The sequence below is a fragment of the Pelodiscus sinensis genome, chromosome 12, assembly GCF_049634645.1.
Source record: "Pelodiscus sinensis isolate JC-2024 chromosome 12, ASM4963464v1, whole genome shotgun sequence".
NCBI lineage: Eukaryota > Metazoa > Chordata > Testudines > Trionychidae > Pelodiscus > Pelodiscus sinensis.
Genome location: NC_134722.1, coordinates 16,252,441 through 16,265,146, shown reverse-complemented (window position 1 = coordinate 16,265,146; position 12,706 = coordinate 16,252,441). Strand labels below are relative to the sequence as shown.

Here is a 12,706-nt window from a genome sequence, read left to right as displayed (position 1 = left end):
TTAGTAAGTTTATTATATCATTAGAAAAGCAATATGGTTTCTTCAACAGAAGACAACATTCTTAGGACAGTGTGGGGAGAGCACAGTCTTAAAAGTACCTAAGTGAAAACAAATATTTGATAACAGGCTCTTTAGTCTACGAGATAAATGTATAATGAAATTGAGAGTAAACTAATTCAGACTGGAAAGAAGGTGTACATTTTAAATAGTAAAGGACTAGTTTATAAGTAGGGATATACTTGAATCTCTTTAATCTAGCAACCCTGGGAAACAGAGTATGCTGGATTAAAAAAAAATTCCAGGTCAAGGTGGGCGCTGTGCAGTCTGGGCAATGGGGGAGGAGCTGGAGTGTTTACCTGCTGCCCTGTTCTTGGGGGCACATGTGGCTCTATGCTTCCTGATGCTCCCAAGCACCATCCCTGCCTCATTTCCAGCTGGAGGGGAGGGAGAGCAGCAGCGTAGAGAGCTGCTTCTTCATACCATCTGGGAACACGTACAATATAAAGGTTTAAGTATAGTAATAGTTTAATCAGTGGAACAATTTATCAAGAGTGGTGGTGAATTCTCCATTGCTGACAACTTTTAAATCCAGAATGGATTTTTTTTTTAATACATGGTTCTCTAAGACTTACTTTAGGAAAGTTCTCTGGCCTGTGATATATGGGTGGTTGGACTACATGAGTACAGTAGCTCCTTCTACCTTGGAATTTATGAGTTAAGCGCACAGTCAAGTGTATGAGTATGACCTACCATTGTGATTTGTGTGTAATAGTATAAATAACACTCTCTCTGTAATTAGTGCTAAATCTTGAGAGCTAACAACACTTTGATAGCCTGAGCACTTTTTACTGGAAGAAGCCCTAAACTATGGAAACAACCATTTTCAGGGAAAGAAGTATGACTATAGTACAGCACATATTTTGCCCTGAATAATATTAGCCAGTGAGCAATACTTCTATCTCTAGTGGAGAGAGCTGCAAAGTGAAATGGTTAGGTTTCTGTGGATGTAGAAATATTGATTCTAAGGAAATTCTCCATACTAGTTTTCCTCAAGGCATCCTTACTTCCATTACACAGTGTTGTATGAAAACATATGCCATTAAAACATCACCCATATTTTTACACTACATTGAGTCTATCATAAAAGAAATGCACCAACTTTTGACTGACTAAATGAAGCCAAATGACTAAAGCTCAGCTATTGATAGCGGCAGGGCAGCAGGCTGACTTGTTCAAGTGAAAGGCTGATCTGCTGAATAAGGCCAAAAATCAAATACAACAAACCGTCCCATGAAAGAGCACAGCTCATAAAAAAGAGCTATCTGCTTTCATCCAATAGTACCGGTGTAGTTGCACAACATACAGGAAAGGCACTGTGGTGTTACTGTTCTTGTAAGCCTTCTATATGGTCCTTGTTTGTGACTGTATGGTTTCCTTTATGGAACGTCCTCTGTCATTGCCAGAAGGGATTTTGTGGTTTCTGGGCATATGTGTGTACAATTTATTTGCCCTGTTACCAGCAAGAAGTTGGGGAAGCAATGAAACCAGGAGACAGTATTCCCCCAGAAAATGAGACAAGGAAAGAATAATCCTGTGGAATGGGGGAGATTTATTATGAAGACCACAGAGTTTCTGTGGGCTCCTAGCCAGAGAGGGGGCTTACTTTTGAGTGTGATGTGCAAGGCATCTAAAAATCTCAGTAAGTAGAGATGGTTGAAAATTTTCCACAAAACCAAAATTATGATAGAAAGGTAGAAAGTTATTTCACAAACATTTCCATTTTGTTGTTTTGTTTTGTTTTTCATCTATATTTTGACCTGATCTGGAATAAATATATTAGAAACTGATGGCATTGATGTCATTGCTGTTTGGTGAGATGGATGATTTAAAAAGAGGAGGTTTTGTATAAGACTGCAATGCCTTTAACTGATCACATTGAATGCATTTTTCTAAAAGTGCCTCCTCCCTTAAGTTGGGTGACATGTTTTGTCATGTGATGTCTGATGTGGTTTGCCATAATACAGAAGAATTTCACTTTCCATTTTCTCACAAAAAGCTGAAGATTTTTTTCCCCTGAGAAACTGCTTTAACTGACCTTTTTTCAATTTGCTTCTTGTAGTAGTGGGTATCAGGAGAAGCTCCACCAAGTCAATTGAATTACATTGACATCAGAATGAAGTCCCCACCCTCCCTAGCTTTAAAAAATATATAATTATACTGAAGTATTTTTAATAATAAGACTTGTCATTAGGCCTCCTGTGAGCCACAGCATCCATCACTATTGTGAAGCTGCTGCCTGCAAGGACAACTATGAAAATAATAAAACCCAGCTTGCACCTACCATTAACATGCCCGCTGATGGCTTTTTCACATTTCCAGTGTAATTATGTGGTATTTACAATGAAACAAAGGCTGAATTTCACAGAATACCATAGAAACCTACATTTTTTTATTTGAGCGAATATTTTTAAAAGCTTCTAAGACAGAAATAAGTGTGTTTGGGGAGTTATCAAGTGGAGGGAAGACAGAAAAACATATTTTATTTGCTTTAATTTTTGGTAAGTTTGGTATTTGTTATGAGAGAGTATGCTCCATGGAAATCTAATAGAAACAGTGTACTGTTTCTGAGGTGCTAACTAAGGAGGGAAATTCAAAAAGGATTGTTAGTACAATTGCTTTAGGTTCATATCAATGAATTAATGATCTTATACATAACAAATAAAGAGATAATATATATGTAGAATATCCAACATGGGGTTTGGATTGATGTTAAAGGTCTCATTCTTGTCCATTACTTGGCCATTTATCACTAGTCTTCATACTAGTTTATCACTAGTTTATCACTAGTCCTCATCCTTGGCCATTACTTTACAAGCTCAGTTCAGGGTCCATCTTTATTCTTATTGACTTGTTTGTATTCCAGAGCTCTCTTGGCGGCCAACTATAGGACATGATCATCAGCTTTTGTCCTTGACTTTTAATAAAGTGACTAGGGAACGTTGTCCATTTTTGCCACATTTTCACATTAGCCTCCTCCACTTGCTGACATGTTACAGGTGGAAACTGCTCTGTTGTAAATAATTTTTAACAATCTCCTGCCCATGCTGTGGGCAGAGGAAGTCTGTTGCTCCACCACCCAGACATGAAATCTTAAAAATAGTGTTTCTTTTTTAGGTGGTAGATTGTCTGGTGAATCTGAGTTGCCATCTCTTAGAAACTGAGTTCAATATTTCTTGCTGCAAATGTTCCAATATCCTTCTGGTGAACACAATTAATTAGATTCAGATAGACTTTGGCTGCCTTTGTGATACAATATCAGTGTCTGGAAATATATGTGTGGGAAGGTGAAAAACTATTTTTGCTGAGTTTCAGCCAGTTTCAAGATGTAGTGGCTGAGCTACATCATGTGACATAAATGCTGGATTAATACCTTTCACCACTGTTGAAATTAGATGGTCTGGAATATGACATCCCTCGCTGGTGGAAACTGTTAATGTATTCCTTTAGAGAAGGCAAAGGGCTAGTTTCATTCAAGTGAAAAGTAATGAGACCCATTCTCAAATTGAATCTTGATCCTGATGATCTTACCTAATATAAATGTGAATCTAACCTACTTTATTTTAAAAAAAACTAAAACAAATATTTAATAAACAAAAATTATTTTTTACATATTTTAATTAAAATATGTAAAAAATCCAAACAATAACAATAACAAAGCTTATAAGCAAGTGTTATCAAAATAACTTATGAATCACATGCAGGCCTTTGCTTCCTTTAGACTCTTCAGTCAGGCTTTAGTCCTGGATATGGATATTGTGCTGGTTTCTTTAGTAGATTACCTCTCCCTAGTGATAGAAAGGAATCCACCGGGATTGTTTTTAGATAGAAGAAGTAGATATGATAAATTATAAATAATTAGCAGAATTATCACCATAATCTGTGTTAATCTGTGTGATATATAGACAGGGTGTTAATTTGTGTGCTCATTCTTAAATAGCATACAGTCTTTGCCAACAAATGAATGTCCCACAGTGTGACTTAGATAACTCTTTGGCCTGGACTTTATTGTCACAATGCTGAAAATGTGGTAAGCTTCAATGTTTATACAAAGATACATCAGTGAGAACGGTAGAGAAGGGGCTGAAATTAATCTTAAACACTGCACAACAGCCTCAAGTATGTCAGCTGAGATTTTCAAACCAGTGAAGGAGATATGGCCATGTATCATTAATTTTAATGGAGAGATGTGTGGATAAATTTCTTGCACTGCTTTGAGAAGCTCAAGCATTAGTTTTAGAACAGAAACCAAGACCCGTCTTGTTTCTTTGGCATAATAGTTTTAATGATAAATATTTTCTTAGTATTGAAAATAATTGTATTTAAACATGAGTTCACTCCTTTACTGTTATACATATTTCCTATCTGGTACCATAGTAATGCTGATATTATGTCATATTGTTTATTAAGGTAACACAATAAAACAAATGTTTGTATCTTACTGCAAAATCACACTGAAATAGAAGCTTGAATTATGAGGTGGAGACTCGCTTATTAAAGTATATCACTAGGGAAACCAAAAATGACTAGTGACATGAATTGATTCTTGTATGTTTACTTTCTCCCTCCCCCTGCCAAGTTTGCTCCAGTGAGAGCATTTTTTGAGTCAAGAAGAATATAAAGTGAGAACACGAGGTTGATTAAAATCTCAAGGGAGCAGTCTAGTTGTCCAAATGACCTTTTCCTATCCAGGAACATGCCTTTTTGTTCTAATATAAAAGGTGAACTTTGTTTCCTGTCACTGACTCTGGACTTTAAATACTGGAGTAATGGAATTTCACATTGTTTTGTTGTATATCAAGGTAATGTATGACTGAGATCTAAGAACTTCTTAATGCATGCTGAGAATGGAGACTATTGTGATTAGAAGCTTTCTGATGGCTCAATTCCAAAAGAGAAGCTCCCCCCCCCAGTCATTTGTAATTCCCTACCATCTGCTCACATCCTTCCAAACATCTGCATCTCACTTTTCTTTCCTACCCTGCCCCAAATTTCATTCTTCCCAGGGTTCTGCTACTATCCTGTCAGATAGGCCAATTCTGCTCTAATTGGTTTAGATTTGAACTGTATCTGCCATTGAATTTGTCTTTTGAACAAAACATGCACTTAGGATATAAAAAATACCACTCTACTCTACAAAAACACACCCCAGTGTCAAAAATATGTCTTCATTCTCCCACGGCCCTAAAACTGGTCACTTGGTAGCATAATGAACAGTGGCACATCATTTTACATAGTGAATGGAAAACTCAGTATGCTGTGAAAGTAATGGGAATATGACATGGTACAATGATACTAGAAATTAATGATTTACAATGTGACTATGAAAATAGAAAAATGCAGTGATTAAACGAGGCTGCGATTAGATGGAAATTGTGATAACTTCTACCATTGAATGTCTAATCTGCTGGTCCATCCTGCTCTTAGTCTCACTGATGACATGTAAATGGTGTAAAGAAAGCTTTGCCTTATTATCAATACACAATTAAGATGACACAGTAATTACTGTGTCTGCAGCTCTAACATCAAAAGAAAGTCAAACGTGCCCTGTTTATTATTTATTACACCATTCTCATTAATGATATCTATATATTGTAACTAGAGTAGAATCTGATGACTCAAGCAATCTGATTGCTTAATGTATAAGGCATTAGTTTTAGACATGTCCTACATATAACAGTGAAAACTATCTTCCCTCTGCCTTCATACTCCTACTCTGTGATTTTCCATCTCCATCTTATAATAGCAATAACAGCCTCAGCAAAAGGGTATTTCCTCATCTATGCTTCATGCCAACAATTCCTCCCAGTCTGTCATTAGTGCTAAGGAAATGCCCTGCATTTCAATCATTACTGATTAACTGATATAACAAGACTAATAATAAAAGGAGGTTTAATGTAGCTGGGAACCAAGGCAAAAGCTTATATCAAAGGCAGTATTATAATTTGGACACGGAAGAGGTGCATTAGTCACATAATATGTCTGCAGAACATTTGACTAATTCAAGGCTGAACATGATGATATTTGCATGCTCCTATCTCACAAATCATGAGTGAGGTCCATTTGAATTATGGGCTTCTGGTGAGTCTTAAAAGAAATGCCTGGTTTATTATAAGATGTGGGCTCCTAGCTAGCTATCCCTGTCTAGAAATGGCCTTGCAGAGGTGATACAGTGTGTTTCAGCAATATGTGCACAAGAATATAAAAATACATCATGAATTGCAACATTAACAACTTCTAAAAATCCATTTTCTAAGTTGTACCTTTGTAATGACTCAGATCAGCAAGTCAAGAAAATATGGAAAGCTTTAAAGGTGATTAAGTAGTGATTCCTTTAAAGTACCCAAGCTTTCTCTCACCTGACATTAGAACTACTGTTCTCATTAAAAGTTGCCATCCAAGATTAAGACACATCCTCTGTTAGTGTGTGTATGTTTGTGTTACTTACTTCTTTCTTAATTTTTTATTTATTTGGTTTCCCCAAGCTCCATATTTCACATTGATCTCTGTTATGGTTTGTGACTTACGAGCTTATGGAAATAAGAATTTTTAGACTTAAATAAGTGGGATATTTTGCTTGCATTCTGTGCGCTCAGTGTTGTGTGTTGAGCCGGACTTCACCCCCACCCTGGGAAGTAAAGAGCCTGAAGATATTTCCTTCCTTCTCCTGTGTTAGTCTCTCACATTAAGGGTTACCACACTGAGCAACTTCTGTAGGGCCTCTACTCCCCCAATGCATATGTGGGTGAGGAGTGGGGCCAGTAGTGGGATAAGTAGGAATCTTGGCTCCTCCCTAAAACATAGCAGATCTATCCCCGCAGCTGTAGATGGGGGGAATTAAGTTGACCTGGGAAAGGGGCTGTTTTGGCTTGGAGCAAAGTTCACAGTTTGGTCTGTGTTGATCTTGCCATCGTACAGCAACATGCTGTCCCTGAAGGCAAATAAAATGTTCCAATCCAGCTGTAGGTTTAAAAACATTCTCTCACACTATATATAGGAACACACACACAGAGATTTATCAGGAGTTAATTATTCTGTGCTACATTTGTTCACATAATATTTGATATGTTTCATTGTGTATTCCCAATTCAGTCTGTGTGACTCTGAATCATAATTTACACCTTTAATCAGTTTTACGGCATGCAAATTTCAGCAGTTGAGAAATGCAGCTCTAACAGGTTGCTGACATAATTTACATCCTGTTCCTTACGCTGCTGACTAGGGGCGTCAGCTAGGAACAGGACCTCACTATGCGATGCAGAACACATACATTTTTATTTTAGAACACATACAGTTATTTCCTGAAGTCCCTGCTATCCAACTATCTAGCTGTGACCACCTTAAAGTGTACCTTTGTATATGGTCTCCATCTACACTTTTCACTTGACTTTTGTCAGAATGCGTAGTGTTCTGTATCCATGAAAAGGCAGCAGAACACAATGAGTGGTATTTCTCCTCATCAACTGGGCTGCCTCATTTGCTCCATCTCTTTCAGGTTTCCTCATTTGCTCCACCTTTTGCAGGTAACCTAATTTCTGCCAATGACAAATTTCATCATAGCTTGAGCTTTGCTTGACATTTTATCTGTCCCATAGATGAAAGTACTGTATTTGCCTTTTTCTGACATGGTGCAGCTATGCTTAAAAACAAAAACAAACAGACAGACAAACTAAGATAACCTCCAGCTCTTTCTCTAGCATGAAGGCAGTGACATCTTTAGGGTATGGGTCCACAAGCAATTGTATGGTTCACTGTAGGACACGGTGGCATATCCAGGTTAGTGTTAATCTAACTAGCACAGCTAGAATATTAATAAAGATATGGTAGTCTGGGATTCTGTATAGGTTGGACAAGCCTGCTTGGAATTCTGGGTATGTACTTATTTTGCTGGGCTGAATTAGGGCCTCTGCTGTTATGGGTTCACTGCTATTTGCAACCACATTAACTAGATTGAACCCAGCACAGGTCACACCTGACCTGTAGTCATACCTATGACTGCAGTCTAAACATACTTATATTGCTTCCCTAGCTTTCTGACCTTTGCTAATTCTGAGGGGCCTATCATGTGACTAAAAATCAAAACAGCCCCAGACCTAAATAATCTCAAGGTCACAGCATCTGGCAATAGTGAAAAGATGGCATGTGTTATTGACTTGAAAATACAGCACTGCTGCTGGACTCTATAGAAGAATGCTTCATTTTTAGCCTGAACAAATTTTTACAGCCAAGTTATAAACATCTGAAAAGGGGTTTTAGAATGAAAATCCTGATGACCTTTATTTCTAGTGGGTGCAGTCTCAGAGATATAATTTGGATTGACTCCCTTATTCAATCTTTTTTTTTTAAAAATACAGCTTTACTAACTTAGCACAAAAGGTTTCAATAAAGGTGGTTGGTAAAAAATAGTGGCAAGAAAAACACATTACCATTATAACCCTTTGCAAAATCAACGTAATTTTGCAAAACATTTCATAAATTGGGGGAAAAGGAGAAAGACTAGTTCCTAAAAATGTCAACACTGTGTATTTTGACATTTTCTGAAAGCATTTTTGACACTTTTCTAAATGATGGTTATCTTTATTGTATTCTATACTAAAAATATCAAAAGTAAAATTTTAATTTAAACACTTTAATCAATTCTTCTGTGGAGAGTTTAAAAATTATGATGGTTTGTTTGAAATTCAGAATCCTCCATAAATGAATTTCCCTTCTCTTCCCAATATTAAACTTATTAGTTGGGTTACCAAAATATTGATAATGAAATTGTTTAGCTATGCTTGATAATGTAAAAGATTCATTTTTAGCTAGGAAGGTGGTATGAAATAACTCTTGAACTGTGCTATTTGAAAAAAAAAATCTGATGCTATATAGTAGAAATGACTGTCACTCATTTCTGTGTTAAAGTATGTAACATCTTTTTTTTTTTTTTTTTTGCATTATAATATAGGTATTATAATAATAATTTTAATATTCCTGATGGGGTTTGGCCACTGGTTCAGATTCTGGAAAATTATTAGATGATGAGAAAATAGAAGAGAACTTGAAATTAAAATGGTGATGTGACCACAGAAATGTTTTATAGACCTAGAACATAGGAATTTCAAGGACAAAATTATGCTGTGTATCTAACAAAGTCAACCATCCATATAATCACAGAACTGGAAGGAACCTCAAGAGGTCATCAAGTACAGACTCCTGAACTCTTGGAAGGACCAAACACTATCTAGACAAAGGCTGGGTAAAATATGATCTATGGGTTGGATTTGCCCCACTAAGATGCTGGAGTTGGCTCATGATAGTCTCAGCCAGCTCCCTGCCTGTCCCCTTCACCTCCTGCTCGGCACTCAGAAAAGCTGTCTGCAGGGCCATGTGCTTCTGTGACTTCTGAGAGCATGGAGGGAGGGGGCAGAGGTTTCTCACACTGTTCCCACCCCTAGTAGCTCCCATAACTGGTTTTCGGCCAACATCAGCTGCCTGTTTGTAAGACAGGCAGTATGTGATGTGCCCCTCCTGCCAGGCTCACAGCCCCAAACAGTACAGGACAGTGAGCAGTACAGGGGCATGGAAGGCAGGGACCCTGATTAAGAAACCTGCTAGTTTGCTGGCCACCCAAGTAAGGTCTCCCAGCCAGAGCCTGCCTCTAGCACCCCAGCCCCTCCCTCCCTCAACTCTCTGGCCCATCCTGCCCTCCTATCCCATGTAACCTAAACCTTCTAAAGCTCCAGCTCCCAGACACCATTCCAGACACTGCATCTTCTCCTATACTCCTCCTTAGATCAAAACCCTTCCCAGAACTTGGACTCCACTCTGCTATCTCTGGTCACAGCCCAAATCCCTTCACCCACTCCTGCACTCCTGACCCAGGTTACAACTCTCTTCCAGACCCTGCACTCCCTCTTCCTACATCCCTCCCCCAGGCCAGAATCCTCTTCTGCACCCTCCCGGGCCCTGTACCCCAATCCCCTGTCCCAGGTCACAAGCCCAAACCCCTGCACCCTACCCCAGTCAAAATTCTCTCCCTCATCCAAACTCCCTTCGGGTACGTCTACGTTTGCTCCCTAGTTTGGACTAGGGATGCAAATGTAGGCGACCGAAATTGCTAATGAAGCGGGGATTTAATTATCCCGTGCTTCATTAGCAAGATCTCGCCCAGCGCGCTAGTCCAAATCACAGCTGATTCGAACCAGGAAGTGTGCGCCGGGACATGGTAGTTCGAACCAAAGCTCTTGGTTTGAACTAATGATACTCCTCATTTTTTGAGAAGTAACTTTTTTTTTGAAGAGTAATGTTAGTTTGGACCAAGAACTTTGGTTCAAACTTCTGCGTCCCGGCGTGCACTTCCTGGTTCGAATCAGCTGAGATTCGGACTAGAGCTGGGCAAGATCTTGCTGGTGAAGCTCAGGATATTTAAATCTTTGCTTCATTAGCAATTTTGGTCGCCTAAATTTGCATCGCTAGTCTGAACTAGAGAGCAAATGTAGACGTACCCTTCCAGATTCCATACCCCAGTCCCTTAACTCATGCTCCTTTCTGCACCCAACCTCCATCCCAGACCCCCACACCTTCATCATTAATATAATGGCAGTCGTTGACCACTTACAAAATTCTTGGAGTGCCCCCCAATCAAAAAATTTTGCCCACCCCTGATCTAGACCATCCCTGACAGGTGTTTGTTTAGCCTGCTCTTAAAAATCCCGAATGATGGAGACTACAAATCCACCCCAGGAAATGTATTCCAGTGTTTAGCCACTCTGATACTTAGGCCAGGTCTACACTACCAGAGAAAGTTGACAGGATTAACTCTCCCATCAACTTCCCTTCCTGCTCACGACCTGGTAGAGTACCAGGATTGACAGGGCTCCATCAGTGGTTGATTTACCTTACTACACCACCTTACTGACCAGCCACCCACACACCAGTGGTGAGTGTGGAGTCCACTGGTCAAAGGTGAAGGTGGATAAACAAGGCTGACAGAGGGGTGAAGATGCAGCACGCGAAACCAGCTGCTCCTCCTACCTGTGCTTCAGCGAAGCCCACACTGTGTACCAGCTCTTAGTCAGAGCTACTTCCTCCCATCCCATTTCTGGCTGAAACTAGCTGAGTTCCCTGGGCTGTAGAGTCCGATGTGTGTTGCCTCTGCTGCCCACTCATCAGCCTTTTACATGCTCCCCCTTTTGTTGTCCTCTCCTTGCTTTGCCGCTTTGTGTCCCTGACAGCCCCTCTGATCTCCCATATCCCCCGCCCCCTAGTGAGCCTCATCTCACTTCCAGCACTGTGCGGAGAGCAAGCCCCTGGTTGGAAGGCTTCTTCCTTCCCTCACTGCCTGTGGGTGGACCAGCACCCCAGGAAAGCCCAAGGCCCTCAGGCCTGGGATACTGGCTCAGAACTGGCACTGTGACTCTGGAGTTGCAGGCAGGGGCAGTGATTGCCAACCTGTGCCTATCCCAAACCTGCAGGCTCCACTGCAGTACCCCCAATAAGGGGTTTAGCACCCTCTTCACATACATCCCCACTCTGGATCCCACCCCAGGTAGCATGGGCTTCCCTATCCTCTAGGGCGGCATCCCCTCCTATTGAGCCACCTCTCTGGCCAATTTGGTTCCTGGGGCCCTGGTACACAAGTCAGCCTTACTATTTAACTCCTTACTACCTGCACTGTAGCCAGGAAGCAGCTGGGGTACGTTGGCGGCCAGCAGCAGCCTGCAGGTGTTAGTACCTTTCAACTCTGTGCAGGTAGGAAGGGACAAAATTCTTCCAGTTAGAGGTGGAGAGAGGAAGGGAGGCAGAAGAGATGAGCTCTGTGAAGACATGGTCCAGGCTGGATGCAGCTCCTGTCCCTTTTCCTCCCACTCAGTATAGAATGTTGCTGCTGCCCACTGAAATACTATACTGACTGGGAGGCAAAGGGACAGGAGCTGGGGTTAATCCTGACTGAAATTTGGAGAGGTTCTATGACCCCGTGTGTTCCCCATATTGCTTTGGGAAGACACAGCACCAGGAACCAGGAGACGCCAATCTGTCTCAGGGCCCAACAAAGCATGAAGGGCAGAGACATGAGTCAGGGGGGGTCAGGTCGGTCGATCACCCTCCCATGTGAGAGGTGTGTATGGAAATGTGTGTGTGTCACACTCCTCGTGTGAGAGTGACACACACCCGAAAAGCCTTACAGATAAATAAAAAGAATCCAATTATGTATTATTTCTTTTTAACAGGGGCTTGGTTAAGTTTATGTTAATTTGAACATTTGTACTGCATAGTTCTGATTTCTGGCCATTGAACTTGCCTGAATACAAATAATTTTATCAGATGTCTCATTCAGAATAAGGAAATATGGTCACCCTACCTTTAATCTTTCTTAGTGCTCTTCTCCAGACCTTCTCCAATTTGTCAACATCTTTCCTGAAACCTGATGCCCAGAACTAGGCACAGTACTACAGTTGAGGCCTAATCAGTACAGAGTAGAGTGGAAGAATGGCTTCTCGTGTCTTGCTTCATACTTGTAGCATCCTTTAGAGATATGGGGCAATTTGAATTTTGTGCTATCTGTCTCCAACTAGAAAAAGGCATAGAGCCAAAAATGGCTCTGTATGGTTTACCAAGAATATAAATATGATTATGAATCATCACTCAATGCATTCTATACTAAACT

General features: G+C 40.3%; 1 protein-coding gene across 2 annotated transcripts in view; it reads left to right on the top strand.

The window, feature by feature from the left end:
- LOC102453014 (cadherin-8) overlaps window positions 1–12,706 on the top strand; it is a 211,050-nt gene that overhangs the window by 137,020 nt on the left and 61,324 nt on the right. The window lies entirely within an intron of this gene.